General features: G+C 46.0%; 2 pseudogenes; both read left to right on the forward strand.

The window, feature by feature from the left end:
* The first annotated feature begins 3,826 nt into the window (after positions 1-3,826).
* Positions 3,827-4,512, forward strand: LOC101654592 (annotated as a pseudogene).
* Positions 4,513-5,064: 552 nt separating this feature from the next.
* Positions 5,065-6,922, forward strand: part of LOC101654909 — a 17,781-nt pseudogene continuing 15,923 nt past the window's right edge.

Below are 6,922 nucleotides of genomic sequence, written 5' to 3' on the forward strand. Positions count from 1 at the left end.
GACTTTCGTCATAAGGGAAGTTTCTTATAATGGGAAGAAATAACACTCAGAACCAACAAATATAGAAGAAATCATTGAACACAATTTGAGCAAGGATAAAAAAAAAAGAAAGAACTAGGGGGCAAAGGGCATTTATAGAGGTCTAAATAAAGGCATGTACATATGCAAATATATTTATATATAACAATAGGGAAATAGATCTATATACATATGTTTATATGTTAAGTAACAAGGTAGCAGACTAGGCCTCTACTCAAGTACTCCCTCAAAGCAAGAGCACTTGGTTTTAATAACCTGGCATTGTGTGGTGTTCACCTTCCCAACGTGATCGCTGAAGACAAAATGGGTACATAAGTAAATGTGGTGAAGAAAGCCAATGGCACCTGGCTATCAAAAGATATAGTGCTGGGGTCTTAAAGGCTTGAAGATAAACAAGTGGCCATCTAGCTGAGAAGCAACAAAGTCCACATGGAAGGAAGCACACGAGCCTGTGTGATCACAAGGTGTCGATGTGATCAAGTATCAGGGATCAATGACCCAGAGCAAAAAATCTTATCAATGTAAATGAAGGGAAGTGAGGAGTGGAGACCCACAGCCCATGTATAGAAGGATCACAAGGAAGAAAGGAGCCAGTCAGGGTGCAGTATAGCACCATTGAAACATACAACTTTGCTCTAGTTCTTTAATGCTTCCTCCCCCACCCCCACTATCATGACCCCAATTCTACCTTACAAGTCCAGCTAGACCAGAGGATATATACTGGTACAGGTAAGAGCTAGAAACATGGGGAATTCAGGATAAACCCCTCAGGACCAATTAAGAAGAGTAGTGATAGAGACCAGGAGGGTAAAGGGAATGCAGGGGAAGAAAGAGAGAACCGATCACAAGGATCTACATATGACCCCCTCCCAGAGGGGCAGACAGCAGAAAAGTGGGTGAAGGGAGACATCAGTCAGTGTCAGACATGAAAAAATAATAACAATTTAAAAATGATCCAGGGTTCGTGAGGGAAGGAGAGAAAAAAATGAGGAGCTGATACAAAGGGCTCAACTAGAAAGAAAATGTTTTGAAAAGGATGATGGCAACAAATGTACAAGTGTGCTTGACACAATGGATTGTGATAAGAACTGCATGAGCCCCCAATAAAATGATTTTTAAAAAGAAAGAAAGGTGGAGAGTGGGTCTGAAGGAAAACTCCAGACTGTCTGTATTCATTTGCCAATACTTCTAGTCTTCCTTTTCCTTTGCTCCTTCTAGCCTCCAAGCTTCTCAAGCCAGTTTCCATTCCTCTCGGGCTAACTAGTGAAAAACACCGGACGTGAAGTTGGGGTGGGGAGACAGCTCCACAAGACGAACAACTAGAATTCTATATCCCAAACTTGCCCGTCAATGGTTTCTCTAACCCAGGAGTCTTCTGAGACGCACCCAAACTGTGGAAGGAAACCTTTACCCACTGTAAAAGTCTGAAATTTTACTTTGTTGTCCCTCTTACTAATGTATGAGGGGGAAATCAAAAGGTATTACTGCAAAATCATAGAAACCCTTCTTAAGCAAAAATATCAAATTGTAAGACTATCATTTCTCAACATGCCTTCCCTCTGGATCTAGGCAGTTCTGAAGATGATGTTTTTATCTCTCCATCCTTTCCCCGGAAAGTTCTCTGACCTACACTGTGTTAGACAGGGTTCTCTAGAGAGACAAAAACAGATTGCTAATAATTTTATATATATTTATACAGATAGATAGGTAACATAAGAAATAAACAGTTAATTAAATTATAAAGCAGTACAAATGGCTCACGGCAACTCACTCTCATGAGACAGTTGGGAGACACAGGCAGTCCTTCAAGTCTTGAGGGCCGCCGGTCGTCCTCTGTAGAGCAATTCAGGCTATCCGGCCACAGGCAGCAAACAGCAAGGCAGGTCACCAACAGTCAGCCACGTAACAGGGTCCGGCAGTCCCCAGCTCAAGAGATGTAAATCCCAGTAGTGTGGCGAAGCAGGTCTTGAAGGAACCTCAAATTACAGCGACACGGTCCATGGGTTAGGTGTCCCACAGATACTGTAGCTTGCAAATTGAGGCACCGAACAAGCAAGGCAGCCGCACACCGGTCCGATGATTAGAGACAAGAGAGGCGAGGCTCGCCAAGCCATTTATCTCTCCGCCCTTCAATTAATCCCACATGTGTTTATTGGCCAGGTTGGCCCAATAAACTAACTACCTCATATACTTTACAGCACCACGGCAAAACAGCAGTGTGGGCATTCTTGAGAACTCAAATTGTGTGCCTTTTCCATGTTCTCTGGGCTTGGGGAACAAAAAGCCGTTCTGAAGGGGCAAGATCAGGGCTATGGAGCGTAGTTTCCCAATGAAATCCTTCCAGCTTTCAGTTTTTACAACCTTCAAAGAATAAGCAGATGCATTGTTGTGATGGGGGAAATGTCCTGGCTCAAATTTCCTGGGCTTTTCTAGTCAATGCATTCTTTCCCTCACTAAAAACTTCTTCAGAATAAACTCCCAGGATTATCTCACATCCTTTGAAAAAGCCTATCAAGATGACTTCTTTGATGTTCTGATACCTTCTGAGCTGTCCTTTCTGCCTGGGATTTAACTTAAGTGACCAGATTTTAACATTGGTAAAGTGGGACACCATTGACTGGTGGTCCTTGATTAAAAATGTGGTCTTCCCGTTCTCCCGCCGTTCCCTAGCTTGTCGAGCATTCTTTCCAAAAATCGGGACTTTTTTCAAACGCCAAGGGACGCGGGACAAATTGTTCAAAAGCGGGACATCTGGTCACCTTAATTTTAACTGGCCCTGCAGAGGCCCCGAGAAGCCACGCTTTTGGTTGGACTTTTTTTTCTAGGCATCCTAACAAAACTTAGACAAGTGTGTTCCTCAGAGAACTTGTCTGCAATCATCCACTGATTGCAAAGTCCTGTTGAAACACGTTTTGTCCGGGATAGGCCTGTGCGTGTATGAAGTGGGCTCACAGTCGCAGTCATGTTTTACATCTTACCATGCTGCTCTGGCAATCATATCTGATCTTTGTTTTCTGGAAGGGACAGACAGTCGCACATTTTTCTTTAAGCTAGGAAAAGACGAACGGCATTCTCCTTCTGCCCCATAGACACGAATGAAAACCAAATGACTCCCAAAATAAAATGACTCTAACTACATTGTTTATTTAAACAAGTTGTTTGAAGAACAATGTGGCAGATCAGGACCTATAATATTATCTGCTGCATAGTCACTGTGAAAATGAAATGGGCTGATGAATGGGGAAGACCTAATAATTACACATAATAAACTCGCTTCTTCAGAACTGGCTATTAAAATCTCAGCTATGTTGTGTGCTCGTGGGCACGAAAACAGAAACTCAGAAAGTGGAGGAAAGAGAACTAGGAGGGGTAGTAGACACAGTGAGCAAGAGGCAGGCCCGGAGAGACCAGCCCTGGGAGAGAGAGTGCATCAGGAGGAGGAGCCTGGGAGGAAAACTGTGTTGGCCTGAGGGGAGTCCACCGAGGACGGTGACCGGAAGATAAATAGGAGGTGATCCACACAAAAATCTGACACAGGAAGTTGGAGCTCTTCTCAGTGTGCCTAAAATATTTTATGATTACAAGTTAAAGTATAAACTAAAACTAACTTTTAACCCCTTTTAAGGGTCTTTGCATGTACTAGCTTGTATTGTTCTTATTTTACTATCTTTGGAGCACTTTAAAGAGTTTTAAACTGACAGCTCTTCCTCCAGAGACGGACATAGCAGGACAGATGACAAGGCATCTGCTGTTTCTCTTGCTGTTGGTGGCTGATGGATGGGGTATCATGAGCCAGGCTACACCGGCCAGGACTGAACTCCTCAGTGTCTGCATGGATGCCAAGCACCACAAGGAAAAGCCAGGCCCTGATCACTCGTTGCACGACCAGTGTAGCCCCTGTAAGAAGAATGCCTGCTGCTCCAACAACAACCAGCCAGGAAGTCCACAAGAGCCTTTCCTACCTGGACAGATTCAACTGGGACCACAACGAGAAGATGCAGCCTGCCTGTGAGCGCCACTTCATCCAGGACGCCTGCTTCTATGAGTGCTCCCCAAACTTGGGACCCTGGATCCAACAGGTGGACCAGAGCTGATGCAAAGAGAGGGTGCTGAACGTGTCCCTGTGCCAAGAGGACCGTCAGAGATGGTGGGAGGATTGCCACTCGTCTTATACCTGCAAGACCAACTGGCACAGGGCTGGAACTGGACTTCAGGGTATAACCAGTGCCCAGCAGGAGCTACTTGTCTGTGCATGGATTTCTACTTCCCCACACCTAGGGCCCTGTGTGAGGACATCTGGAGGACTCCTACAAGTTAAGCAGCTGGGCCAAGGGACCAGCCAGTTGCATGCAGATGTGGTTCAACCCAGCTCACGTGGCCAAGTTCTATGCTGAGGCCATGAGTGCAGCTGCAGCCCCCTGGGCCCTTGCTCTCCTGCTCAGCCCAGTCCTGCTGCTCTGGCTGTTGGGCTGATGGCCTGCTGCCTGCCGGTACCCTCACAGCACAGGCCTGGCCTGGCCCCCGGCTCTCAGTGATCAGTGTGTGCCCCATAGCAGGGCCCAATGAACTCAAGTTTAAATAAATAGTCACCCACCTATGTAAAAAAAAGAGTTTTAAACCAACAAATTGAATAATATGTGGTAGTTACATCATTTCATGTCAACTTGAAGATATATAATAGTGGGGGAGTGGAGTTTAGCCTGACAATCAGGTCACAGCCTGATGGTGACTCCTTGTGGGTGTGGCTTTTTCATAAGTGGCAACCAGACCCCTGGAGATGTGTCCACCGCCATTGGATCCACAAGACTTTGGACCCACCGACTTGTGATTTTCCTGCATCAATGTATATAGTTGTGTGAGTCTGTAGAGGGACTTATGGACTAGTATCAGCCTTATGGACTTGAGTTAGACTGGGCTGGGATGTTTTATCGATAGATGACTACTTCTTGATATAAAGCTCTCCCTTACACATACATGAGTGTCGCTGGATTTATTTCTTTAGTCACCCGGCCTAACACATACTGAATGGGTGCCCTTATCAATAGTAATCAGAGCGAGTCCCCTTGCACACTTCCTACAGGCTGCGAGCTAGGTGAGATGGACTACTTTGTTCACCTTTTGCAGCAGTGCTTCTGATGAGAGAGACTCTAGACTCACAGCTGAGACCAATAACTAGCTGGAAATGCTGGTGGACTCGCTAACCCTCCTAACTTTCAGGTTCTTCATCTGTAAAATGAGATGAGGAAAACAATAATACATCCCTCAGAAGTCTGATTTTACAAAGCCCTTGCCCATAGCGGATATTAAGTTCATCACAAAGATTAACCGAAGCCAGGCCCGAGAGAAGAAAAAGTGTATTCTGTGCTTCCTTGGAGGGAAGTCAGAGAATCCGCGCTGCCGGGAGGGAGAGGAGAGGAGAGGAGGGAAAGGGAGAGAGAGACACGGAGCCCTGAACTCCCGGGCTAACTTCATAGGCACCCATTGTGGGGACCCAAGAAGTCGTGTTTATCTGTGGTGGAGAGCGAGTTTTAAGCTGGTCAGGGGGGAAGGTAAAGCAGTAAAAGGAGTGGGTGGAAACCTCAGGTGGGCAAATAAAGAGGAAGGGAAGAGCATTCTCAGCTTCCGGGGCTCTAAATGGGTCTCCGTCCATAAAAATTCCGAGGCAGGGTGGTGCTTTGATCATTCCATTTGGCGCCGAGGCAGGTGGCTCATTGATTTGTGGCCCCTGGTCCTATCGGGCCAGGCAGGCAGGCTATTCCTCCTCGACTGGTGCCTGGCCCAACATTACATTAAATATTAATAGATATTGGTATACATCATCTCATTTCACGGCCAGAGTTCTGTGAGTCTGTACAAGCATGAGCCTGACTTTACAGGGAAGGAAAACAGGTCCTGAGAGGTCAAATTACCTTTCCAAGTTCATGCAGCCCAAGTCCAAACTCAGGTCTTTCTCACACAGATGCCCTGAATGTTCTTAACCACTGTACTACCTCACCATTTATATGCAGCATTCTGAAAATGACACCATTGGTTTGGATCTGAGCTTGTGCATTCTGCTTTGTCTATTTTGTTAACCCTTGAAGCATTTCTCTGCCAGTTGTGCAAAGGGTCATTTCTTCACCCTAGAACTGGGGGTGCAACAGACTATTAAGCTCTGGCCTGAGAATCAAAGGATGAGACCTGGGATACCAGGAGTCAGCGGCTGGGGGGTGGGAGGGCGGGAAGGGGGAAGGGAAGGGAGGTATGGCTGGGACAAGGTCAGCAGTATTCTTTTCTTTTTTTTTATTGGGGGCTCGTATAATTCTTATCACAATCCATACATACATCCATTGTGTCAAGTACATATGTACATTCGCTGCCCTCATCATTCTCACATTTGCCTTCTACTCTAGCCCCTGATATCAGCTGTCCATTTTCCCCTCCCTCCCCACTGCTCCCTCCCTCATGAACCCTCCATAATTCACAAATCATTATTGTTTTGTCATAAGTTACACTGTCTGACATAATTCTTATCACAATCCATACATACATCCATTGTGTCAAGCACATATGTACATTCGCTGCCCTCATCATTCTCACATTTGCCTTCTACTCTAGCCCCTGATATCAGCTGTCCATTTTCCCCTCCCTCCCCACTGCCCCCTCCCTCATGAACCCTCCATAATTCACAAATCATTATTGTTTTGTCATAAGTTACACTGTCTGACATCTCCCCCTGCCCTCTTCTCTGCTGTCCCATCCCCCAGGGAGGAGACCATACGTAGATTCTTGTAATTGGTTCCCCCTTTCTACCCCACATTCCCTCCATCCTCCAGGCATTGCCCCTCTCACCCCTGGTCCTGAAAGAGTCATCTGTCCTGGATTCCCTGTGTTTCCAGTTGCT

The sequence above is a fragment of the Echinops telfairi genome, unplaced genomic scaffold (genome assembly GCF_000313985.2).
Source record: "Echinops telfairi isolate 266 unplaced genomic scaffold, ASM31398v2 ScPeMD7_23;HRSCAF=83, whole genome shotgun sequence".
Taxonomy (NCBI): Eukaryota; Metazoa; Chordata; class Mammalia; order Afrosoricida; family Tenrecidae; genus Echinops; species Echinops telfairi.